This window comes from Saimiri boliviensis, chromosome 4 (genome assembly GCF_048565385.1).
Source record: "Saimiri boliviensis isolate mSaiBol1 chromosome 4, mSaiBol1.pri, whole genome shotgun sequence".
Classification (NCBI taxonomy): domain Eukaryota; kingdom Metazoa; phylum Chordata; class Mammalia; order Primates; family Cebidae; genus Saimiri; species Saimiri boliviensis.
In genome coordinates this window covers 72557785-72585456 of record NC_133452.1, presented here as the reverse complement: position 1 = coordinate 72585456, position 27672 = coordinate 72557785, and the positions used below count along the sequence as shown (strand labels likewise).

The 27672-nt window shown below is 34.8% G+C and overlaps 1 protein-coding gene across 1 annotated transcript in view; it reads left to right on the top strand.

Annotated features, from left to right (window-relative positions):
• Nucleotides 1–27672, top strand: part of FHL5 (four and a half LIM domains 5) — a 60285-nt gene that overhangs the window by 13509 nt on the left and 19104 nt on the right. The gene's annotated exons all lie outside the window — the stretch shown is intronic.

The window sequence follows — 27672 nt, the reverse complement described above, 5'->3', positions numbered from 1 at the left end:
AACTGTGTGGATGACCCTCAGCTTGGGAACCTCCTCCTACTTTGCCTTAGTGACTACCTTATATTCAACCTTCAAAGCACAGCTTTAAAAGAAGCTTTACCTGAAGTTTTCCAGAAATTTCCTAAAATTCCCAGAGTACCCTGTGCAAACCTTCATACTGACCCCTCTCATCCTTCTCTCACTCTCTTCCATCTGCAAATATTCACTGAGCCTTCAGCATATGCTGGTAATAAACTAGACACCAGGAGTCTGCTGGCAAACATAGTATCTTCCCCGTCTCTCTGTTGAGCAGGAAACACATTTAGGCAGAGATAAAGCATACTGCAGGTGGTAAAGTACCAAAAACCGTGCGAACACACAGCCAGGTCCTTATCCTGTAGAAGAGTGATGGAGTAAAGAGAATATTTCAGTCTCTCTCCCAGTCCAGAGTTGGCCCTCAAGAGCTTTTTATGAAACCTACAGAACTAAAGTATATGTATTCAGGGAGCTGTTTGATACCATTGGGTTTAAAGTGAAAGAGAGAGACAGGATTCCAGAACCAAACATCTGACTTCTTCCTTTCTGCCTTCATTCAGCACGTCTTTGTGCCGGCCTGTCTTGTAGGTGCCAGGGACACAGCCCTAAACAGGTCAGGACAGGTTCCTGCCCTGTTTGTGTGTTGCACTGGCATGCCTTAACAATTCACACCTTAAGTGATGTTTAGGATAAAAATTAGCACTAAATGGTAACCAATATTTAGCAACTAATACTGTGAACATTTGGTTTCCAAGGGAATGGTAACAGATTTTTCGTCTTTCCTTATACACAGAATTAGCATAAAAACCTGATATCAACATGTTGTGTTTCCACAGCCTCAAACATAAAACTGCTGAGTGAAAACTGCAAGTATTTGGGCTATAATCATTTTCCTTTGATGGATGCTGAGAATCAACTTTGCCCGAATCTTTGAGACGGAGAACACATAAAAATTAAGTTAAAGCTGGCTTTAAATATCAAATGGCCAACCCCCACCACCAACATCAGCAAAAAATTTTAAACTGTCAAAAGAATAGCTTGTAATTATTGATTAGGATTATCACCAAAGCACAGGATATAGCTTTGCCTTGTACCTTTTAAAATCACATTCTGGCAAGAGGCAGATCATTTTGCTTCAGGTATAGGTACTGGAAAAACTAGTTAACACCAACCTGCACCCCTCAACCCGGACCCAAACATCCCCCCAACACACACACACACACACACACACACACACACACACCCCACAGCACACATGCTCACTACTATACACAGACACACACATCCCACACAAATCATAGACATACACCACACATGCACACACATCACTAACCTTATTTTATCAGATGAGTCAGATGAGGATGCAGAAAATAAAACCAAATATGATTTTGGGCTTATCTTCCCGATTTCCACAGTAATCCCACAATTAATATAATAAACAAGTAGGAATTGAGTTTCTCTGAATGTTGCAGGGGATTTGTACTACCTTTTGAAGATAACTATTTCACTTTGTACAGCTAGAAGCAGTTTGGTTTTAGGCATGGAATGAACCTCTCTGTTTATGCTTATGAGGCTGTTATCTGGTCAATAATTAAAACTTAGAGGGATGCAAATAAGGAGGGAGGGTTTTCATCTTTTTCTATGTTTTGAAAAATTACAGCCTAACCAAAGCTATCATTTTAAACTAGCTTTTTGCCAATTTCTATAGGGAAAAACAAAACAAATGGCTTCTGTGAGAAGCCTGCAAACCTGAATTCTGGTTGAGGCTTTGTTACTAGTTTGTCAGCATTTTCTTTAAAAACAACAAAAAAAGTCAATTTGCCTTTCTGAACTCATTTTTTCTCATTTGTTAGATTAGAATAATAAACGAAACTAGAGAATTGCAAAAATCCCTCCCAGCTCTTAGTTAGTGGTTCTGCAAAAATGGACTTGGATGAGACATGTACTTTTATAGAGAACGAAATACAACTGAATGACTGCAGCATTAAGAGGCTTTATCTCTAAATGTCTTACACCATATCCACGAGGGATTTCTTTTTTCTGAGCTTTCCTAAAATTCTCTCTGCTCTTCCCTTCCTTTCCTCTTTCTCCTTACTTCTCATTCTTCTTTTTCCAATGATTGAAATTTGATTTTTAGTAAACTATTACAGAAAAGACTCATTGGTTGCACAATTAATTTATTACAAAATAAGAGTTAACTTTTTTCTCTCCTCTTAAGAAAACAAGGTCATAAAGAGCAAAGTTGAGAGACAAATTGTGCAAAATAACCAAAATGATGATAAATGTAAGTTGTCTTTAAATGAGTCACTAAACTGGCATCTAATTTTGGCTGATCTTCTCTTTTACTTCTGTTAACAACATGGTCCTAAATAAGCCAATCCCTGCAACTTGCAATCTAGTCTAAAAAGAAGCCTGTTAAAATTGATTTGGCACCCGGCACGGGGGCTCACTCCTGTAATCCCAGCACCTTGGGAAGCTGAAGTGGATCAATCACTTGAGGTCAGGAGTTCAAGACCAGCCTGGCCAACAGGATGAAACCCCATCTCTACAAAAAATTTTTTAAAAGCCAGGTGTGGTGGCATGCACCTGTAGTCCCAGCTACTCTGGAGGTTGAGACATGAGAATGGCTTGAACCTGGGAGGTGGAGGTTGCAGTGAGCCAAGATTGAGCCACTGCACTCCAGCCTTGGTGAAAGACTGAGACCCTGTCTCAAAAAAAAAAAAAAAAAAGATTTGGATTAGTTTTGTGGGTATTTCTACTAAGTATTTGCAAATTTTCATTTTGCAGATGTATTTCTTTTTTTCTAATTTTTCTGAAAAGAAAGACTGTATTAGTACTTTCTTTGAGACTTAGTTTTCATATCTGTAAAATGAGGACTTGAAACTGACCTATTTCTTCTAGTTCTTGCATTCTATGATAAAGAACAGGAGACTCAAGTGGAATAAGTACAGTCGTCTTATGAAAATCTTATTTATTATTTGAAATAGGCAACTCATGCATTTGGTACAAAATTCCAAAGGTACAAAATTCTGTATAATGAAAAATAAATTTTTTCTACCTTCCTTGTCTCTTTATCACAGTGTTTCATGCTCTTTCTTCAAGAATGACTCTGAGTATTTTTATTCTCGATGTCAGTTGACCAGAAACCATGTTTGATTTTGATCAGTAACAAATGTTACAGTACCATTGTGATAACAAACTATATATACAACAAATTTAATAATATATTTTTGAATATTCTTGCTATCATGATTTCCTATGCATTTTCCTCCTCAATAATGTTGATATTTGTATAATTCATAATAGTTTTAAAGATATCTCAATATGTGCTATCTAATTTGCTCTAAAACACCATCTATGGATATAATTTCCAATATTCGACCTTGCAATGTAGCTTATAAATGTCATGGTTTTGCCATGTACCATGTATGTATTTAGATACTGTCATAATACCTAACACAATGCTAATAATGGAGTGGTTTTATAAAGTGTTACTGTGACCTTCCTAAAAAAAAATCATGAACATTGTCAACTGGTAGTTAAGAATTGGGAGGTAAATTTGAAACTTCATGCATATGACAAGGGACACATTATCCTTTATGACAAACTCTTAGTGACAGGCTGCTGGGCTTCACATAAGTGTCTGGGGTTGAGGCCTCCCCAGGTCTGTGAAGGGACAGAGAGGGCTTCTGCTATCAAAGTCTAGCGCTCCCCTCCCCAGTCTTCTGCAGACTCAGTAAGAGTCTAAAGTCTACAGGGACCACTATTTTTGAAAATGGAATAAAAAGGTTTAGAGACAATGGATCCCTACTCCACACCTACACCCACCAGTGAAACTGCTGCTAGACTTGCAAAGACACAGTATACTTGTATCCTTCAGCTTGGTCTACCAGTTCAGAGGAAATGAAACTGAATGTATCTTGAGACTTCTCCCTATAAATTAAGGAAAGGATGCTTACTGCACCCTCACTTAGACTCCTTGTAGTTACTATGGAGTCATAACGATGTCTCCAAAAAGAAAGTTCTACCTCATGCAGCAGCCCCTGTTTTCTTGGCCTTGAGCCATCATCACTTTCAATTGAGTAGAAATCCTTTACAAATTTTTGTCAGTTTTATCCATTACCTTTTTAGAGACCCTCAAGTATATGATGGCTACTGCTTGGCTCTAATCGAAGCATAGAAATGAATAAGGCATAATGGTTGCTCTCAGTGAGCTTACATTTCAGTTAGAAGGGATACAACAAGCTCTGTTGTATCATAATAGAAGGTAAAATATGAAAAGTATCTAATAGAAATGCAAAGGGCTTTCATTAAACATATCACAATAACACAACTTATCAATGTGCCCTTATGAACCTCAGAACTGAAAAAGGTTTAAGCCAGAAGTAGAACAAAACATGTTGACAGGCTGTTCTTTAAAAAGGCCCAGAAATGAACTCTCCTTTTATCACTAGGTTTTATGCATTTTAAGGAGGTCATGAACCAACAGAATCTATAATACACATTAATGCCAGGATAAATGAAAGCCAATATATTATATGATTAGACGTGGCATAATCTCAGAAAAGAATTATGTGATTGATTTTGAAATCTTATTTATTACTCTTAGTTGAATAGCTGAAAGCTCTTCCTAACTAATTTGTAACTGGAGTTGCTATTTAGGTAAATCATAGATTTAAAAAAAAACTGCTTTATAACCTCTATTAGATAAAGGATGTATAACCCAATCTATCATTTTGTATTGGCCACCTTCCAAATAAAGTGCACTCTTCATTTTATTGGACAGTTTCCAACGCTATCCATGTATTACTAGAAGAGGAACTGTTTATTGCTTATATTTGAAAACATATTTGTTTTAAAAAATCATAGAAAAGAATTTCTTGATTCTCCTATACTATGGGGAGTGTATACTCTTAGTTTTTCAGGATTATATAGGGTCAAGATGAACTGACTAGTTGTAATTGGAGCACTCTACACCATTCTTCTAAATTCCTGGATCCAAGGTTATCAACCAAACCTTCCTTGAAGCCATTGATGACATTGAATATATCAGTCATCCATTTAAAGTGACTTCATAGAGTAAGGATTTATTTTTCTCATCAATAATTATTGGAAGAAATTAAAATTAATTTTATAACATCTAGGAAAATAAAATAGCCATCTTGGCTTCATAGTAACCAATTCACAATATTTTCATAAATCATGATATTAAACACATAATGGAAAATGAAAGATATAAATGCCATTGTTCTTTCTTTCTGATAAAACAAATTGGTGGGTATTGAACAATGAGCACACATGGACACAGGGAGAGCATCATACACTGGGATCTGTTGGGGGGAAGTAGGGGAGAGACAGTGGGGGTGAGAAAGGTTGGGGAGGAATAATGGGGAGAAATGCCAGATATAGGTGACAGGGGGATGGAGGCAGCAAACCACATTGCCACGTATGTACCTATGCAACAATCCTGTATCTTCTGCATGTGCACCCCAGAACCTAAAGTGCAATAAAATATTTTTTTAAAAAATCCTCCAGACCATGGCAAAATGTTTATGTTATCTTATGCCACCTAAATACCTGGCCCTGTGGTAGTTATTCAGCTGATCAATGTGTGTTACAGATGGGGCCCGTGGTACAGGTTTGATCATTGCTCAGGAGACAGTGTCTGCAATGGCAGGTTATACTTCTTATTAGATAAGCTTGCACTTGCCATTTGATGCAGGCAGAAGCACGTGGCAAGTGAAAGCTGGTAGAAACAGTGTTGAGTAGGTCAGTCAATGAGGGGCCCTCTCTGCACTGTTGAAAACAGCCACCAGAATTCAGGGGACAATGAAGGTAATCTCTAAATAGAAAAGAAAATCAAAATAAAACATTTTTTAAAAACACTGGCACAATGAATAATCTTGAGGAGTGTTATAGAATACTTGTTCAATTTTCCAAGGAGCATAAAGAGGTGAAGGGGAATACTTGCTGATTTTATTAGATCTATAGTGTCCATCCACAGAATCCATCTCCAGGAAACAGGGTTGATTTGGGGATTCACATACAAGAAACACCCTGCTCCAAACATGTGCTGAGCCTATGCTAAATACTCTTAGATAAATTATCTTTTTTAGTTCCATCATTGGCTATACTAAACCTTGTTACTAAATCAGATCTTCAAACAAGACTTTGAGGAGACCCTGAGGCAACCTAGGAATTATATTTGCTCTTCCAGAACGCCTTTAAAATGAATAACAGAGCAAGTCTGAAGGGAGTAGAAGGGCAGATTTATATCTGCTGAAATGATTGCGGTTTCTTTGGAATTAAAATTGCAGCAGGAAGCCTAATGATAGATTTAAAAGCAGAAGGTTGGGCTCTGGATAGTCAGAGCCCTACATAATCCAGTTTCATCTTCAAAGGCAATACTCTTACTGTCTTGAAAATTTTCTTATATCCCATTGAGGAAAAAAAAGAATGATATTTAACCTATGTATTTTTAAAGAGCCCTTCTTTTTTGTTTCTTAAAGAATAAAATGTTTGATAAAATATTTTATATGCTATTCTGAACTGTATTTTACTTCTATTTCAATAATAGCTACCATAACTACATGATTCTAAATGTAAACTATCCAAGAAAACCACATGAAGCACTTTTTTCTTTGTTAGTATCCACAGAACAAATTAGCCAAATGGAAAGCTCTAGTCAGCTGTTTTGTTTCATGGGAGAGTAGTTCATCAGCTCTCTGGAGAATTTGTGTTCAACCTCTCCACACAAGACATTCAGCTTCCAACAAACTGTGCTTGCAAATATGTCCCTAGAGACTAATATCAAACATTCCACCACAATTCTAGGATGCTTGTTTTAGGTTATTTTTGATTGATGGCCTGAAGTTATGGCTTAAGTTATTTTTAAGATTGTTTGTTGAGTTTTTTTAAAGTAGCATTTGGGAAGGGGGATGGATACAGCCTCCTTCTTCAAAACGCAAATTATAGTTATAATTTAGTTGTACATTTTTCATCAAGCCAAGTACATCTACAACCAACTTACCCATGACTTTTCTATTCTTACATCTCATTTGATCCTTGAGTGGGATCATAAGCAACTAATATAGTTCTCATATCAGAGTTAAAGAAAGGGCTAGAAAAGCTACATGGCTTTTTGTAACAATAGACAAACTATATGCTACGGCTGAAACCACCAGCATGAGAATCTGCTTAATACTCTTCTTGGTATGTATGTCTTTGGTTTCAAGCAAAAAGATAGATAAGGAAGTACACACAGATCTGTTCAACTTGACCCTCAGAACCAAGGGGAAAAAAAGAAAAAGGAAACCTAAAACTAGAACCTGTTTACTAATTATTCTAACTTGTTCATAGTTTTAAAATATGTAAAGTTTACATTTTTTCTATTGTAGAATGTGCACGTATCCCATCTGGCCTAGTTTACACAGACTAATAATAAATTTGGGGGATTTATTTTTCTCATATAACTCATGTAATTCCACTAAATTTTGTCAAATTTATCCACTTATTACACCAACATTTCAGTTAATATCATAGATATTAATGGACAATGACTTTGCAGTCTTGTTACGGTACGGTAGTCTCCAAAGTCTTATGCATAGACCCAGAAAAGACTCATGCAGCTCCCAACAAAGAATTGAAGTATCTGATCAGTTTAAACTGTTAGTAGAAGCTCATTGGTGCCCTGAGTTTAGAGAAAAACCCTTTAATCATGTTAACAGATTAATCACCTACTTTTGCTGTTTCTTTGATATCTTTCTTGGCTGATATTCAAAGGGCAATTGAATATCAAAGGCTGCCTTCTTCAGTCACCCTCACAGAAAAAGTAAAAAACTCTGCCTGACATGGCAGGCCCTTAGGGCTTCAGCTTTTGTTCCCTAGCCATTATGCTCAGTCCTTTGACATATTTGTCATACATATACAGATATGAGTTAATTCACAATTCAAGTGAATATATAACATGCAAATTCTTAACTATTTTATACTTAAGTTTTTATCCTTTATTATATTGATAGAATTATCTTTGCATGTGTGTTTTCACTAGTGCTTGTTTTGGATTCCATGTTCTCAGAGAACAAGAAGTTTCCATTTGTTCAAATATTCAGTCCTAACGCATTTACTGAGATCATGCTAAGCCTCCTGAGATACAGAGATGAAGTAAGCAGCATCCTTAGCCTTGAGGAGCTAATAGTGGTGTGAGAAAGACACACACAGGACAAAACAACTGTTACAAAATGTGGCAAAAGAAAGATAAACATAAATACAAGCTAATGAGAACAACCACTCTCTCCTGAAATATCTGAAAATGCTGAAAGAGAAGGATTTTTAACTGGACCTTTACTGATGAGGATAATCATCAGGTTGGATGGATGAGGTAGATAGGAAACAAAGAGAAGTGCATTAGAAATACGAGAAGAGTCATGTGTGGCAACCGAAAGGCATAACAGAACACAGTGCATTTGAAGAATCGGGAGTCGCTGGAAGTGGCTGAAGCACAGGTGGGATATGTGTGTGTGTGTGTTGGAAAGTCTGGGGCTGGAAAAGGGCTGGCGATAGTGAGACAAGTAGAGATGACAAGATAGTCAAAGATTTCTATGCCAAGTAGTGTAGATTTTATAGTCAAAGAGGAGTTGTTGGAAGTTTTTCACCAAGAAACATGATCAGATGAATCTGCACAAGATTTTTATCAAGCATCATGGAGGATGTTCTGGAATTCCCCAGGAAAGTTGAATTTATCATTACAAAGTCATATAATAGACATGTGCTTCATTTCTCTAAATAGAATAAGAAATCTATAATATTTTCAGTTCAATGTAAGCCAATATGGTCCACCAGATATACGAGGACAGCCTAAACTAAAATTTAAGTAATGCTTCTGAGGTAGAATCAATAGGATGTGGTAATCCATAAATGTGTGGGGAGTGTAGGGAGGAAATGAGAATGATTAAAACATTTGCCTAATGAAACTAGTTGTATTGTATAACTGTGCACTGCAGATGGTCTCTACAACCTTTTATAGAGTATAGAGCAGCATATCTTGCTCAATCAGGTTTCTAAAATGCTGTTGGCTGCCCATCAGTCACCTCTTGCCCTTAAGAGCCATGATTCAAATTAAAAACCTGAACAAGAAAACGACCACAGATAAATCCAGTTAATTGTAAATTAAACTTAGATTTTCCTTCCAGTTTCTGTCTCTCTTCGAGTTTTGCATGTCAATCAGACAAGTTTCAAAGACTTCAATAGTTTGCCTAAGCCCTTCCCAAGAGCATTTTAATATTCTTTACACCATTTAAATTTAAATTCTTCCAAGTTCTTCTCTAAAGGAAAAAGAAAAAAAATCTACTTTACAGAATCAAATAGAGACCTGAATGGGCAATTGGGATAGCTATGCAGCAATCCCAGATGAGCATAGATGTATTTATGCAGGTAAAGCTACTTTGAATAACCAGATGAAAATTAAATCAGAAAGCCAGGCAGTCTTTAAAGGGCAATGCACTTTTACATACATGCAAAAGTAATAATTATGGTGTTAGTTACATTTATTTAGTAAAATTTACATATCATAAATTAGAGAAAAAAGTAATCTTAACAACCACTTACTGTATATCCTTTATTTTAAGACATATATCAATGTGATTATTTTATTTGGTGCTACCTATATCCATGGGAAACAAAAAGCTGCAATAAAATCAATGCAGTAACTTATAATTGGTATTTAGAATAAGAATATATGGTAATTCAACTCCTTCAAATTATTGCACAAAAAATAAAATTCCCCAAAAAACACATGAACAGAGATCATTATTGGAAACCAGAAGACCATAATTATATCCTAGTGCACTTCAACTTTACTGTAAGAAAGTAAAAGCCCGCTTTCAAAACGTGTAATCTATAGCAGGAAAGTAGTAAGACACATATAGGTAGCACATTTATTTGCACAATGCTGTGTTAACTGAAACTTGTGTATATTGGAAACATATTCTTGCTTTGCACAGTTCCATGGTAGCTGAGTATTGAGAAAGGGAAGATAAATGAGAGGGAAGAAGGGAAAAAAAAGAGAACTTTATTGTCTTCCTCTTCTCTCTCTTGCACCTACAATGGTCTTCCTCAGCAATTTACTCATCCACTCAGTTCACAAACATTCCTACTCATCCACTCAGTTCACAAACATCCCAGCTCTTCTCTGTGAACACAACTTTCATGACCACTATCAGCACACAAAGCCCTTTCCTATTTTAGTAAAATAATCCAGATGGATGTAGAAATATAAAAGCTAGTTTAATACATGTTATTACTTATTCATGATACACTCGGTTTTTAAAAAACATTGCATCTATGAGAAGACTTCAAACAGTTCATGGAAAATACATATTATTTTAAAACTAAGCATGTGTTTAAAATGTTTTTACACCAAAACAAACTCATACTAATTTGTTATAACATATCTGAAAAGAATCTAGCTCGAGGCACAAAGAAGGATCAGACATCAGTTTGAGGAGTCTCTATCAGAGCAACATAAATTCTCCCAAAATTGAAGCAAGAGCAAACATCAAATTTATAGTGAAGCTTGGGTAGAAGAATGGTGAAATAATTTATGCTTTATGGAAAGATAACAGGACATTGCCCCCAAAGAAAGCAGTTTACAAATGGATGTCTTAAGAAGGGATGAGATGATGTTAAAGATGAAGCCTGCAGCAGCAGACCATTCACATCAATTTGCAAGGAAAAAATTAATCCTTTGTGCCCCAATTGGAGAGGACTGACAATTAACAAGCAGAAACAATAGCCAACACCACAGACATCTCAGTTGGTTCAGCTTACACAATTCTAACTAAAAAATAATAAGATGAGCAAGCTTTCCACTTGTGTTTCAAAACTATTGTACAGATCAGCTGCATGCAAGACCAGAGTTTTCAACAGAAATTTTAGGCAAGTGAGATCAAGATCCTGAAGCATTTATTTGAAGAATTGCAACAAGAGGTGAAACATGGCTTTGCCAGTCTGATCCTGAATAGAAAGCACAATCAAAGGAATGGCCTCCAAGAGACCAAAGTGGTCCAGTCAAAGCAAAATCAGAACAGTCAAGGGCAAAGATGATGGCAATGGCTTTTCAGGATGCTCAAGGCATTTTACTTCTTGACTTTCTGGAGGGCCAAAAATCAATAACATCTGCTTATTATGAGAGTGTTTGGAGAAAGCCAAAGCTTTAGCAAAAAAAAATACATGAGGAAGTTTCACCAGAGAATTCTTCACAGTTCTCCTGCTCATTTCTCTCATCAAACAAGAGCAATTTTATGTGAATGTCTATTGAAAATTATTAGGCGTCCATCTTATGGTACTGACTTGGCGCCTTCTGACTTCTTTTTGCTTCCCAATCTTAAAAAAGTCTGTAAAGGGCATCTATTTTTCTTCAGTTAATTATGTAAAAAGGCTGCATTGACATAGCTAAATTCCCAGGACCCTCAGTTCTTTAGGAAGGGATTATATGGCTGATATCATCACTTATAAAAGTGTTAAATTTGATGGAGCTTATGTTGAGAAATAAAATTTATATTTTCAATTTTTATCTCTTAATTCCATTTCCATGAACTTTTTGTAATCTCCTTATATAGAAAAGAATACTCATAACCTATATGTAAAGTGTAAGATATAACAAATTGGCTTAACAAACAAAACATCCCCTTTATACTTGAAACTCACTGTGCAACATCCCAATCCATTTTTATAACTATTAAAGTTAATCTTAAATTGCATCTTGAATTTTGTGGTAATCATCACTATGCTTTTTTTAAAATAACTTTAACAGCACATATTCATAATTCCTAATAATAAATATTGGCTGTTCTAAACTTTATGTAAATATCATTCTGGTATATTTACTCTCTACAACTTGCTTGTTTACTCAATATTGTAAAGTTCTCTTGCATTGAGGAGGTTATCTGTAAGTCATCTATTTTTGTGGCCATATCACAATATGTTGTGTGACCATATATCTATTTAATTATCCATTTTTCCCTTGATGGACATTCAGACTTTTTTTGTTATTGCTAGTATAAACTATGTTGCTGTGAGCATTGTTCCACACGATCCCTGCAAGTTGCTCTCAAATTTACACACATAGGGGTGAACTTGCTGAGTTACAAGAAAGGTACATGTTCAACTTTACAATATAATGAAAAATGGCTTTACAAACTGATTTTATCCCTTCATTTTGCATTCTTTTTTTCAACGGGTAAGAGTTTCCATTAATTCTTTTTTTTTCTTTAGTGAACTAAGTAGTTTATTATTCAACACAAAGAAGTATGGAGGAAGTGACAGCTTACATAGCTGCTCTATTGCTTTCTCCCATTAGTTACCCTGATGAGAGCCGGAGGCCTTTTGCTTCTTGTACCAGTTGTATCTGACCCAGAACACTACTAGGACTTCCACAGTACTCTTCCTCAGGGCACATTTTGTGTCATGGTTTCCTTGTTAATCTGATCCATTTGCTTTTTGTCTTTTATTTAATAAAACCAAAAGCTTTTTATTTGAAAAAAAAAAAAAACAAGAGAACAATCGAGAAAAAATACAAAAGTCGCCAATGTATAATATTGGCATCTAAACAGGCAACTTTCCTATCGATATATGTGGGGTTTTTTTCCACTTTTTAAAATTAGACTTTAAGTTCTCGGGTACATGTGCAGAATATGCAGGTTTGTTACATGGGTACAAATGTGCCATGGTGGTTTGCCGCATCCATCACCCCATCATCTACATTAGGTATTTCTCCTAATGTTATCCCTACACTAGCCTCCTGTTCCCCTGCTATCCCACCCCTAGCCCCACAACCCCCAACAGGCCACTGTGTGTGATGTTCCCCTCCCTGTGTTCATGTATTCTCATTGTTCAACATTTACTTATGAGTGAGAACATGCAGGGTTTCATTTTCTGTTCTATTATCAGTTTGCTGAGAATGAAGGTTTCCAGCTTCATTCATGTCTCTGTAAAGGACATGAACTTAATCCTTTTTTGTGGCTGCATGTTATTAAAAAATGTATATGTGCCACATTTTCTCTATCCAGTCTATCATGGATGGGCATTTGGGTTGATTTCAAGTCTTTGCTACTGTGAACAGTGCTGCAATAAACATACATGGGCATGTGTCTTTATAACAGAATAATTTATAATCCTTTGGGTATATGCCCAGGAATGCAATTGCTGGGTCAAATAGCATTTCTAATTCCAGATCTTTAAGGAAGCACCACACTGTCTTCCACAATGGTTGAACTAATTTACACTCCCATCAACAGTATAAAAGCATTCCTATTTCTCTACATCCTCTCCAGCATCTATTGTCTCCAGATTTTTTAATGATTGCCATTCCAACTGGCATAAAGTGGTATCTAAATGTGGTTTTGATTTGCATTTCTCTAATGACCAGCGATGATCAGCTTATTTTCTTATGTTTCTTGGTTGCATAAATATCTTCCTTTGAAAAGTGTCTGTTCATATCCTTTGCCCATTTTTTGATGGGGCTTGTTTTTTTCTTGTAAATTTGTTTAAGTTCTCATAGATTCTGGATATTAGCCCTTTGTCAGATGGGTAAATTGCAAAAATTTTTTCCCATTCTGTTGGTTGCTGGTTCACTCTATTGATAGTTTCTTTTACTGTACAGAAGCTCTGAAGTTTAATTAGATCCCATTTGTCTATTTTGGCTTTTGTTGCCATTGCTTTTGGTGTTTTCATCATGAAGATCTTGCCCATGCCTATGTCCTGAATGGTACTGCCTAGGTTTTCTTCTAGAGTTTTTATGGTGTTAGGCCTCATGTTTAAATCTTTAATCCATCTAGAGTTAATTTTTGTATAAGGTTTAAGGAAGGGCTTCAGTTTCAGCTTTCTGCACATGGCTAGCCAGTTTTCCCAACACCATTTATTAAATAGGGAATCCTTTCCCCAATGCTTGTTTTTGTAAGGTTTGTCAAAGATCAGATGGTTGTAGATGTGTGGCTTTATTTCTGAGTCCTCTGTTCTGTTTTCTGTTCCTCAGTCTATCTCTCTGTATTGGTACCAGTACCATGTTGTTTTGATTACTATAGCCTTGTAGTATAGTTTGAAGTCAAGTGGCATGATGCCTTCAGCCTTGTTTTTTGTTTGTTTGTTTTTGTTTTGTTCTTTTGCTTAGGATTGCCTTTGTTATGCAGGCTCTTTGTTGGTTCCATGTGAAATTTAATGTGGTTCTTTCCAATTCTGGAAGAGTCAATGGTAGCTTGATGGGCATAGCATTGAAACTATAAATTACTTTGGGCAGTATGGCCATTTTCATGATATTGATTCGTCCTAACCATGAGCATGAAATATTTTTCCATATGTTTGTGTCTCCTCTTTTTTCCTTGAGCAGTGGTTTGTGGTTCTCCTTGAAGAGGTCCTTCACATCCCTTGTTAGTTGTATTCCTAGGTATTTTATTCTCTTTGTAGCAATTGTGAATGACAGTTTACTCATGATTTATCTGTTTGTCTGTTATTGGTGTATAGGAATTCTTCTGATTTTTGCACATTAATTTTGTATCCTGAGACTTTGTTGAATTTGCTTATCAGCTTAAGAAGATTTTGGGCTGAGGTGATGGGGTCTTCTAAATATACAATCATGTCATCTGCACATAGAGACAACTTGACTTCCTCTTTTCCTAATTGAATACACTTTCTTTTTCTTGCCTGATTGCCCTGGCCAGAACTTCTAATACCATGTTGAACAGGAGTGATGAGGGAGGACATCCTTGCCTTGTGCCGATTTTTCAAAAGGAATGCTCCCAGTTTTTGCTCATTCAGTATGATACTGGTTGTGGGTTTGTCATAAATAGCTCTTATTATTTTGAGATACGATCCAGTGATACCCAGTTTATTGAGAGTTTTTAACATAAAGGGATGTTGAATTTTGTTGGCTTCCTCTGCATCTATTGAAATAATCATGTGGTTTTTGTGTTTGCATTTATGTTATGGATTACATTTCTTGATTTGTGTATGTTGAATTATTATGGATTTTGGCCTGAAATTTTCTTTTTTACTTGTGTCTCTGCCAGATTTTGGTATCAGAATGATGTTAGTCTCATTGAATGAGTTAGGGAGGATTTCCTCTTTTTCTACTGTTTGGAATAGTTTCAGGAAGAATGGTACAAGCTCCTCTTTATACCACTGGTAGGATTTGGCCCTGAAACCACCTGGTCCTGGGCTTTTTTGGATGGCAGGCTATCAATTGCTGCCTCAATTTCAGACCTTTTTATTAGTCTATTCAGGGATTCGACTTCTTCCTAGTTCAGTCTTGGGAGTCCTGGTTTAGTCTTGTAAGTGTCCAGGAATTTATCCATTTCTTCTAGATTTTCTGATTTATTTGCATAAAGGAGTTCATAGTATTCTCTGATGGTAGTTTGTGTTTCTGTGGGATTGGTGGTGATATCCCCTTTATCATTTTTTTGTTGCATCTGTTTGAGTCTTCTCTCTTTTCTTCTTTGTTAGTCTGGCTAGTGGTCTATCTATTTTCTTGATCTTTTCAAAAAACCAGCTCCTGGATTCATAGATCTTTTGAAGGCTTTTCGTGTCTCTATCTCCTTCAGTTCTGCTCTGATCTTAGTTATTTCTTGTCTTCTGGTAGCTTTTGAATTTGTTTGTTCTTTCTTCTCTAGTTCTTTTAATCATGACGTTAGGGTGTCAATTTTAGATCTTTCTTCCTTTCTCTTCTGGGCATTCAGTGCCTTCATTTCATTCTTTATGAAGTAGTCATTCGGAGCAGGATGTTCAGTTTCCATGCAGTTGTGTGGTTTTGAGTGAGTTTCTTAATCCTGGGTTCTAATTTGATTGCACTGTAGTCTAAGAACTAAAATCATAACTGTTTGTTATGATTTCCGTCCTTTTGTATTTGCTGAGGAATGTTTTACTTCTGATTATGTGGTCAATTTTAGAATAAGTGTGAATGGTGCTGAAAAGAATGTATATTCTGTGGATTTGGGGTGCAGAGTTCTTTAGATGTCTAGTAGATATGGTCGGTCCAGATCTGAGTTCAAGTCCTGGATATCCTTGTTAATTTTCTGTCTTATCTGTCTAATATTGACAGGCCCTGGTGCATGATATTCACCTCCTTGTGAAAGTTTTATGGTTTTCTATATAGAGATCTCATACATTCTTATTAGGTTTCTAGATAGGAATTTCAGGGAATTTAAATGATATCATAAATGATTTTTTTCATTTCACTTTCTGTTTGTTACTGTTTGATAGGGATGCAATTGATTTTTATATAGACATTTTATTGAGCAACTCTAATACCTAACTTGTAAATCATAACTAGTTATTATAGAATCTATTGGATTTTCTTCACAGTTAGATTGTCAGCAAATAATGAGTTTGTCTCCTTTTAACCCTTACACTTTTTTCCCCTCACCTTACTGCAAAATCTTTGACTTCCAGCATAAAGCTGAATAGAAGTGGTGATAGTAAATATTTTTTCCTATTTATAAGCTGAGTGAATCTATCAAAATTTACCATTAAATATAATGTTTGCCATAGGTTTTTTAAATTCACATTGAAGAAGTTTCTTTTGTTTTTAGTTTGCCAAGAGTTTTTAATCATGAATTGAAGTTAGATTTTATCAAATGTCTTTTCTGCAGCTACTGGGGTGATGTTACAGCTTTCCCTTTTACTTGGAAAAATTATTGAAACACAGTGATTCTCCTTTGAATTTTAAACTGAACTTGGCATTCTTGAAATGAAATCAACTTGATCACAATATACTAAACTCTTCACATGTCACCGAATTTAGTTGCTCCTTATTTGGCATTGGATTTTGTATTTATTACAACAAGTATTATGGACCTATAATTTTCCTTCCTCATAATGTTTTCAGATTTTTAAACCAAAGTGTTAATGAGTTCAAAATCAACCAGGGCATGTTCTCAGTTTATAATTATTTGATTTAGTTTGTGTAAGATGCTGTTATTTCTTCTTTAAAGCTTGGCAAAATTCACAGATGAAGCCACTTTGGCTTTATTTTACTCTGTAGGCTTTTAATTACAAATTCAATTTATTTAACAATTGGCATAATTTCATGTTTCTTCTTATGTCAGTTTTAATGTTTTATTTTAGAATTTTTTCTTTTTACCTAAATTTTCTAATTCTTTAACATAGAGTTGTTCTGCATAGTCAGTTTTACATAGATTCATCTACGTGTTTACAATTTTCATTTTTTTCCCTATTCTTCTCTGCACCTGTGAGCTCCAATGTGTCCTTTTGCCCAAAGAGCACTCTTTGGTATTTATTTTAACATGAGTCAATGATTAATAAATTTAGTTTCTGATGGCCTCAAAATGCTTTTACTTTCATTGTCAAAAGATCTTTTACGTAAGCATAGACTTCTAGGTTGGCAGCTAATTTTTTTCAGCAGTTTGAATATATCTTTCCATTGTCTAGCTGCCTTTTTTTTTTCTGTTGAGAATAGTTATCTTCTCAGTTTGTTAATCTGAGTTATCTTCAGTTGTTAATCTGAAAGTGATATTTTATAATCTATTTTTGATATGTTATTTGTCTTCGACTTTTAGTGGTTATGCCCTGATATGTCCAAATGTGTGTTTTTCAGGTCAGTTGAGGTTCATGGTTTCTTGCTTTTTAAAAATTTTGGGCATGTATTTTGTCAGTTTTGGAAGACTGGCCATTATTTATTTAAATACTTATACATTTTTCTCTTTTCTCATTCTTCTCTATCAGCTATGTTTCTTACTTTCTTAATTGTACTTTTCATACCTTTTATCATCATGCTTAACTTTATTTTTTATTTTATCATCTTTTTCATTTCATCCAATCTTTTCTAAAATTTCCCATTATGTCCCTAATTTCAATCATTGTATATTTCTGTACTATAATTTACATTGCTTTCTTTTTCATTGTTTTTAATTCTCTACCAAAATTTTTGCTGTTTATTTTATTTACCCCCTTGAATATATTAAGGATAGTTTTATGTTATGTCTTATAACTCCAAAATCTATGACTTCCTGCATGTATGTTTCTATTCTTTATGTTTCCTTGTCTTCTTCTGAACATGGTTTTTTTTTTTGTTTTTTTTTTTGTTTTTTTTTGGTTTTTTTGTGCTAGACATTGGCATAGGAGTAATTGAGGCCTAGGATGATATTTTCTTCTTTCAGACAGGATGTGTATTTACTCTGGTGTTCAGCTAGGGATACCAGTATTCCAAGGTTATCTTAATATAACTTTAGAAACTGAGGTAATTCAAAGTTGGGCTTCCATCTCTGAAATACTAATTTACTTCTAATTTACCCTTACTTCAAGGTCATAGCTCTTTGGAAATCTCACCTACACAATGATAAGTTTACCAGGCCTGATGCTTTGAAGGTCCACGGACATCGATTTTTGTCCCCTTTGCCTTTCAAGGTTATCAGAAGTGCCCTACAGCTTCTCATACTATTAATTTATCTTCCTGAATGCACATATTCTTCTGCAGAAAGCAAATATCAAGCTCATCTATGTTTTTCTCCTACTTTTGGATTTTGCCTATTCTTCACTGAAATATTCTCTAATGCCTCCAAACTACCATTTTTAAGTATATATTTTTTCCAGCTTCTCTAGTGGTTCACAGCAGCTTCATGGTTTGAATTATACACAATACCATTATTGGAATGGAATTCTTTTGACAATTTTATTTTGGGAAAAAAAAAGTATTTCTATTATCTTCACTTAGTGAATTTGCTCTTTATGCTTTTATTTTATTTCAAGTCTGCTGATCATCACTTTTGCTTTGTTCAGTCTGCTGATAACCTTATCCACTGAATTGGCTATTACAAATATTTTTAAATTCTAATATTTATTTGATCCTTTCCCAGTTCATTCATTTTTCTGCTGAAATCATTTATACATTCATTCATTCTGTTTATTTCCTTCTGAATATTTAACATAAGTATAATAAAGTCCCTTTTTATTAATGATATATTTACTTTTTGAGATGTCTTATAATTTTTTGCCTGCCAAATATTGAAACAAAATACCCATGTACAATTTTTGGTGTTTTATTACCCCCAGAAGACAGAGTCCTTGCTTGTCACATGGCTAGGGCAAGGGGCTGAACTTTTAGTTTCTGTCAAGTGTTGTGCTGAGTTGCAGTTAACAAAAATATTAAATTAAGCTGACCTCTGGCTTCAAATGATATTAAAGACAACTATATTTCACTTTCATCTAACCTTTGATTGAAGCTGAAAATTTGCTGGAATTTAAACTCAGACTGGTTGCAGATGTAGATAGTTACTTTTGGATCATCTTTGGAATAATTTTTTCTTCAACCAAGGAAGTTTAACAACTCCATTTGGTTTGGTTTGGGTTTAAAATAAATCATGTATCTTCTTATTCTATAATGTCTCAGTTTTCTATTTTTATTAATTCTGTTTGACTTATTTTATTTCTATTTCTATGTTTAGAGTTTTCCATAAAAGATTTAACAAATCTAAGGACCTTTTATTAAAATTTTAACATGAGAAATACTTAATTTTCATGTAACTCTGTTAATTTATTCTCTTTTCAAACAATATGAAGTTTAACAATCAACTCTTTCCTCACTTAAATCCTGTTTTCCCCAATACATTAGTACCATTATGTGTTTTGAATGCCACAAATTATTATTGTTTTTTCATATAGTCTATGTTAGTTTATATATAACTGCATGTTAGTAAAGTTCTTTTCTCCTTATTCTTTCTTTTTGTCTTCAATTTTCCTAAACCTTCCTTTAGAAAGTTTCCTTTTTTCTTTCTTTTTTTACAAATCACATTCTTTTTTTTTTTCCAATATATATTTGATTGCATTTTAGGTACATACATGGCAATGTTCAAACTGCATTCTTTAGAACTGCCTTCAGTGAGGGTTTTTTGGTAGTAAACATGACTTTTGTCAACTTAAATATGTTTTTATGTCATCCTATTCTTTAAATTCACCTTCACTGACTAACAGGTCTAGGGTTTACTTATTTTCTCTCAGCATTATTTCAGTTCTTTCTGGTTTCTATTGTTGCTCTTAAGAAGTTATCTGATTATATAATTGTTGGTGTTTTAGACATTTTTTTTTCTCTTTGAATGTCTTTAAGATCTTCATTGTCTTTGGCGTATGGCATCTTTACTATGATGCATTTGTTTTTATGATAGCTGAAATTTGATTTACTTTCTGCATCATTACATTTATGTCATTAATTCTTGGAAATTCAATTCTATCTCCAACCTTTGCATATTTCTCATTTTTTCTGTTATCTTCTGAAATTCTGTAAAGGCTTGGGTCAAACTCTTATACTCTGTCTTCTACTATTTTTAACCAATATATTTTCCATCTCTTTTTCTTTCTTCATTGTATTTTACAGTACCTATTTAATTCTATCCCCATTTATTAATTTTCCCTTCAAATGATGCTAATCTGCATTTTAATCTGTTTTGATTTTAATGATATGGTTTTATCACTATTGTATCTATCAGTTTTTTTTGCAAATCTGCCTAGTCATTTTTATTCTCCTGAATTTTTCTATATAATGCCCTCTATTATGTCTTTAAATATGTAAACATAATTATTTTCCATTTTGTATCTGTTATTTCTCATGTGAAATTGTTTTGTTGGTGATCCAATTTTTGTCTTTGCTGGATTTTTACTCATGCTGCTTGTTTTCATTGCTTATTCTTATTTTAAAAACTTGAATTGTGAATTCATGCACAACAAAAATTTATATGTAAGAATTTTTTTTAGGCCTAGGATGATGGGACATTCTTTCATAGAAGATTTTCTTGTGTTTTGTGGTAGTGATGACACCTTGTCACTACCTATCCAGTTCCTTTTTAAACTAATCCTTTTAAACTAAAACCTAAATGTTTTAGACCTTACACTTGGTAAAAGTTCAGGCTGTGAATACTTGGATAACGAGGTCATCATGGCTCAGAAGACATCCTCAGGACAGATGGCTCCTTTAGAGAGTGTAAGCTTTTTAGTCTCCTGCTTTCTTTTTATTTTTAGCCTCTGAGATTTTTCCTTTCTTGCCAGTTCAGCAACACATTTTATTTTGTTTGTTTTTAATTTCTTAGGCGTGTTGTTTTGAACATGCAGTTTTCTAAACCGTCAGCAATGAGCATCTCCTCACTCACACTTTACCTCTGGAATCTGACATCAGACAATTTAGTGTTTACAAACTATTCTTTTGAAGGCATAGTTTACCTCCTTGTTAACATTTTCCTTAATTGTTATTAATATATATTCATTTCTTGAAGTTCTCACTTCCTTTGTCTTTCAACACACCGTGACTTTCACTATCTGCTTCATCTCTTTCCCATCACAAAACATGCCTTCTATGAGTTTGTATTTTATCTTTTTTTCACTTTTCTACACTAGGGTTTTTTTGATGGTCTCATTCAATCTCATAACTTCAGTTACCATTGTAACTCCTCAACTACTAATTAGCTCATCCATGAAAATAGTCCAAACTTCTCAATCTAATGCCATATTTCAGCCTAATATTTTGGACATACACCTTGATGGCTGTCTAGTTTAGTTCCTCAAATTCAAAGTAACTAAACCTGAGTTAATCTTGGCTTCCAATTAGCTTCTCTTCCTGTACCTCATCTCCTATTAGTGGTACACTAATTCTACCAGGAACCATATGTGAAATTTCAGAACGACTCTCTCTGCCTTCCAATTTTTTTAAGTCCTGCTTCATCTTGATTCCCACACATGATCTCAATACTCCAGGCCATCATTACCTACAACGTGAATACCCCAAATGCTTCCTTTCCTCATTTCCAGCTGCATTCTCACCCCTTAAGCAACACTTAGTCTTTGGCTTCTCAGAATTCCAGGACTGCATACATGCTTGTACTCTATCACTTGATCTCACAGTCTCTGCGACTCTCTCTTTATATATATATGTATACACATGTTTAATATTATATATAATTACTTGTTCATGTAAATTGATTAATATATTTTATTCTTATGATTTATTTAATGAATTTTCCCTTAAGGGAAATAGCTCATTGATTCTCCATATTCCCCCAAAACACAAAAAACAGCACGTTTTGTACAGAAGGCATAATATTTGTTGATTAAGCCACATATTGAAAAATGAGCTTCAAATTGATTTTTCTGTTTATGGTATATCTACATTTAATCACATCTCTCACCATTTCTTAATTCTCTTAAGTCTCAGCTCAAAACATGGTACTTACCTTTTCTAAATCATCAATGATTATATTTTTTCTATAGAAAAAAAGTTCCAATCTAGCATGAAACTTAAGCCATTGATGACCTTGCTCTGGTCTTCCTTTTCAAATTTGTCTTCCAATCTCATGCCCTGCAAGCCACTTAGAATACAATACTTACTGTTTTCCATGCATGCCTCACATATACAAGTGTCTGTGCCCTTCCCAATTCTGTTGATGTGTCTAAATGCCCTTCTCCACATCTCAAAGAAAGAAGAGGTTTATACTGGCTAAGATCCTGGGCTTCAGTTTCTAAAAGGTATAGACTTGCACCCTAGACCTAGTATTTTTATCAGCCAAGTGATCTTGGTTTCCTAAGTTTTGGTTTGTTCCTCTGTCAAATGAGTATAATAATAACATACCTCCTAGGGGGATTGTTGCAAGATTTAAAAAGATCCAAATACAGTAGTAGACATAGGACTTGGCACTCAGGAAACATATAGGAGTGTTAAATATTATTGTTAATATCTCTAAAATTACTCCAAGGGTGGTAGAGTCTGCTCATTGCCCACTTCCATATCCATTCTGCATGTGATCTAGAGGTCAGAAACTTGCTGCTACCACTAGTACCACCACAGCTGTCTCTCACAGTCGAAAAACTAGTTAGGAAAACTGACTCCAGGCATTATGAATGGATAGAAACCTTTGACATCTCAGCCAGCCAATCTGCCGGCAACAGCAGCAGCAGGAACATGTCATTCATTTCACATTCACCTTCTGATTTTTACATATGATTTTAGCAGAGCCAAATTTGCATCCTGAAAACACACTGTAACGGGGTCCAGGAAGTGCTGTTAGCTCCTTGATCTCTCCAACTAGGAGGAGGATAAAACCAATTTTGGGAGAGCCAATCCATAATATCTACCACAAAATTCACTGAGATGCCACTGCTTCAAGTTGTTCCTGAATTTTTCCTGGCTGAAAGTGATTGTCCTTCCTCCTCCTTTAAGCTGGTGGTTTTCAACCCGCACTGGACTTTAGAACTACTTGAGAACTGAAAAGTACTTATTTTTAGTGCACTTGAATTTATTTGGTTTGAGGTAGGGGTGTACCTTGGACTTTTTTTTTTTTTTTTTTTTTTTTTTTTTGACACAGAGTTTCACCCATGTTGCCTAGGCTGGAGTGCAATGGCACAATCTCAGCTCACCACAACCTCTGCCTCTTGGGTTCAAGGAGTTCTCCTGCCTCAGCCTCTCAAGGAGCTGGGATTACAGGCATGAGCCACCATACCTGGCTAATTTTGTATTTTTAGTAGAGATGGGGTTTCTCCATGTTGGTCAGGTTGTTCTTGAACTCCTGACCTCAGGTGATCCACCCGCCTCAGCCTTCCAAAGTGCTAGGATTACAGATGTGAGCCACCGTGCCGTCCCACCTTGGACATTTTTAAAATTCCAATGTGTACCCAATGTTTAGAACTACTGTTCTAACACTTGCAACATTTCATTTATCCTCATCACTTCCTAACTTTTGTTTAGAGATATGAAATGTCCTTACTCTTCCTGCTAGATCATAAGCTCTCTGCAGACAGTATGTGAGTCTAATCTTTTTATATCCTTTACAATTTGTAGCAGATCAGTTTGCAAATGACATGTATTTTACATGTTTTTCGAATGTAATAAATAGATGGTAAGTGATGCCTTGCAAACAATAGTATATTAAAGGTACCAGGCATGGCACCTAGTCCTTGCCTTTCTCCCATTCGAAATGTTCTCAAGTATACTTCTTGTGAATCTATTCATTCTGCATAGCATAGTAAAAATGTTAAGTGGATATATTGCTCATAGCCTTAGCCTTCTCATTAATAACTCATCATAAAATATAACTTAACACAAAATTATCCTGGTTTAAAAAAATAGCACCTAAGAAATAACATTCTCAGCTACGAAAACTATTACCAATGGACTTACATCTTTTTAGGGAGAAACCTAAAATCTATAGGAGGGAACCAAAAAAAACAAAGCCAAGTCCGTTCATACAATTGAATTTCTGAGCTACTCATCTATCTTCATGATCCTCTTTGATATATCAGTGCACCTCTAAATAAATCTTCTAAAATCCCAATATGCAAAGATAAAAATTCTGGGCTTATATGTTGTGTTAGTTGCTAAATAACTTTGAAAGAAGTTTGACAAGAATGTCTAAGTGATACATTCCAAATTAATGACTAGCACTGCTGAGTTCATATCTAGAAAAGTTGAATGCTAATCAATTGGGGTACATAAATAACGCTTACAGCTTATCATTAAGAATAGCTTTGCTTGAGGATTTTTAATCTTTGAAAGCAAAAATTTCCCGTTATCTTTGTCAAATTAGCCCTCAGGTGAGGATTCCTGAGACAAAAATCACGAAGTCCTCATCCTCTTTCCTACAGCTTTACCTGTTAGGGAATGATTAAAAACAAGCTATTTGGTTTGATCTTCTGAACACAGAATTATTCCCTGAGAATTTTAAAATATTAATGTTAGTGATAAAGAAGAAGAAAAGGTACAGAATAATGTTTTAAAAAGCGTAAGATAATCAAAAGTGGTCGGACTGGAAAAATTCAATCTTACCTGTTCTGCCTGCCCCACTCCAGTTAGAACTACTTGCATTCAAGGCTCATATCACTTCAGGAAGCTTTAAAGTTCGAAGATCCTTCTTCATCCTGAAGGTACCCAGGTGAAATCTGTTCTCAAGACTCACCACTTCCCATCTTTAAATGAGCTCCTGTACCATTCTCTCACTTGTCTTTTCCCTGCCTCGATAGTTTGATCTTTCCTTCCTTGCTTCTTTCTTTCCTTTCTTCCTTTTTTTCTTCCTTTCTTTCTTCCAAACTTCCTTTCTTCCTAACAGATTTCCAACAGCTTAACTTCCTTAAGATCTTCCTAGAAAGGTCTGTCTTCACTCTCCTTTCTATTCTAATAGTTCTCTAAAGATTCTGTATGGTTCTAATAGAATGTCTATCATTTATATAGTTATAATACCTCTATTTTTAATAGAGGATGTTTTAATAGATGGATGTATTCAAAGATCAATAGTTAAATGACAGACTTCATGAAAATGAGGAATAAATTACTTAGGGTATTTTTTCTAACCAAGAAGAAGAGAGTAAACATTCAGTTTGTTCTTCTACCTCAGATTACATTCACTATTACTAATACGGGAGCTACGCTAAGAGAATCTAGACTTCTTGAGGGGCAGGTAGTTCAATTCACTGAGTAAATATTAAAGAAATGTTGACCTGAACCAAATGCCTTCTCCCAGTATATAATTCTTCAAGTGTAAAGTCACAAGGTTTTGAGATATTAGACTGATTCTATTCACACCCTACCCAACTTCCCCAATGTTGGTTTTACAAAATGGAATTGAACAAGAAGTAAGTTTCTTATTTTAAAAATTAAGAAATATGATCTATATTGTAGGGCATTTTCTGCCAGGCCTATTAAGTAGTTAGGACTGGGATGGGAGAAGGACCATCTTGTCTTGTATTTAGACTTCATGATCTGATCACTAAATGAGTTACAGGTATTTTGATATTGTCGTGTTTAAAGTGTCATTTAAAATAAACAATTGAAATATTATCAGTTTTCGGATCTCTTTTGTTTTTTCTTTATTTTATAAGTCACTAAAAGTAACACAAAATGGCAGTAGCCTGGCAGTTCCTAACCCGTAAGAGGCCATGTTTCATAATGTTATTATATACATCTAAAACTAAAATAAATATTAATAATCAAAGGAGGGAACCAATTTCATTATTAAAGGTACATAATTTCTGTGAAGTGATAAACACTTGATTGCTATAAATGTGAATAAAACTTTTATTTTTAAGCTTTTCAAGAGAATTAGATCTATTTTCCTGCTGTTTGAAGCCTTCAGTAACATTCTGAGCGTGTTTGTATTCACTAGGAAAGGACATTTTTGTGGAATTAATTAAATGGAGAATTCAGTGTTCCTGGTAGATCATTTTGGCCATGTTCCATTGTGAACTTTCTAGTCTGCATTTCATCTTTCCTGGGAAAAGACCCACATGTTCCCAATCCTCAGTCTTTTCTCTACTTATTAGTGAAGAACAATAAAGCAAAACTGCTATATACAGAATTAATAATGATGTGCATTCAGCAAGTCTCTCTGCTGGGAACTTGATCACTAGAATAAGGCAAAATGCAATAGAATACATTTCAAATGTAGTCAGTACAAACTGGTATCAAAAATGCTGTTGTATCGTCATAGTTAATGGTTTCTCTGATTTTTCTTAAATTAACAAAAATTCCTGTGGGGGGAGAATTAGAAAATATTAAAAGCTCCTAATACGTTCCAATAAATCCTGAGATGACAAACCTCATTTTCCAAGGAAAATTGGTGCTACTTTTTTGGTAACAACAAAAATTCATGTTCAATGCCTAATTAAAACCTTTTGAAATCTATATGCTTTGTCTCTTAATGGTGTTCCATATTTATGAATGGATCCTTATCTGTCACTGGCTTTATGTTACATATCACCTTTTTTATTCGTCTTACAGAATGAATTTTGCCTTACAGATAAATTCTAGCTATTTTATTTATAGCCATAATGGAATAGCTGCTGCTATTATTTATGCTATATATGTGTTACTTTGGTCCTAAAGCCTGAAGGAACCTATGGTTGTTTCCTACCACTGATGATTTCATCTACACTTCTGTATCTGGGCAACTGCTCAACAATAGTCACAAAGATCTAGCACTTGGTCTGAATCCTACCTGCTGAGGAGTTTTACTTGGCCAGCTTAGTAAAGGACATTTAAATGAAGAAACGTAAAGCTAGCCAAGAACAGAGATTTTGGAGTCATCAGCACATTTGGGGTGGTGGAAGCCACAGCTAAGCAGGAGATATGGTACAGAAAGACCTTAGGGAAAATGTGCAGAGCCCTTATTAGGTATTCAATAAAGACTTGAGGAGTAAAAGAATGAACTAGAAAATGACAATGTACTGATTATTAATTTATATTTGAGTAAGAAAGACTGGTATTTACATCAAAACCTGCCTCTAGAATTTTCCAGCAAGAAAATAAGTGACAACAGTTAGTTAAAAGCCCTAGCAACAGTTCATATTTATATCCTTGAGGTGAAACCATCCTTCCTCAACAAATCACATATTCTCATTGAATTCCACATTAGCTTATGAGAAACACAAGATGTTTTTCATAATCTAGCTGCAGGTTTTACGCTTTTTTTTTTTTTGTTTAAAGCAAAACACACAGGAACTGCCAAGATGGGAGAGTAACCTTTCCCAAATCACTCCAAATGTCACCATGACTATAAGCATAATTTTCTAAATTGGTGAATTTTTGCTTAAGAAAATATAAATTCATTCAAGTGCTTCAGTCACATTAAGGTTCCATCGTTTATCCTATAAACAAAATTCTGCTTTTATATACATGAATCA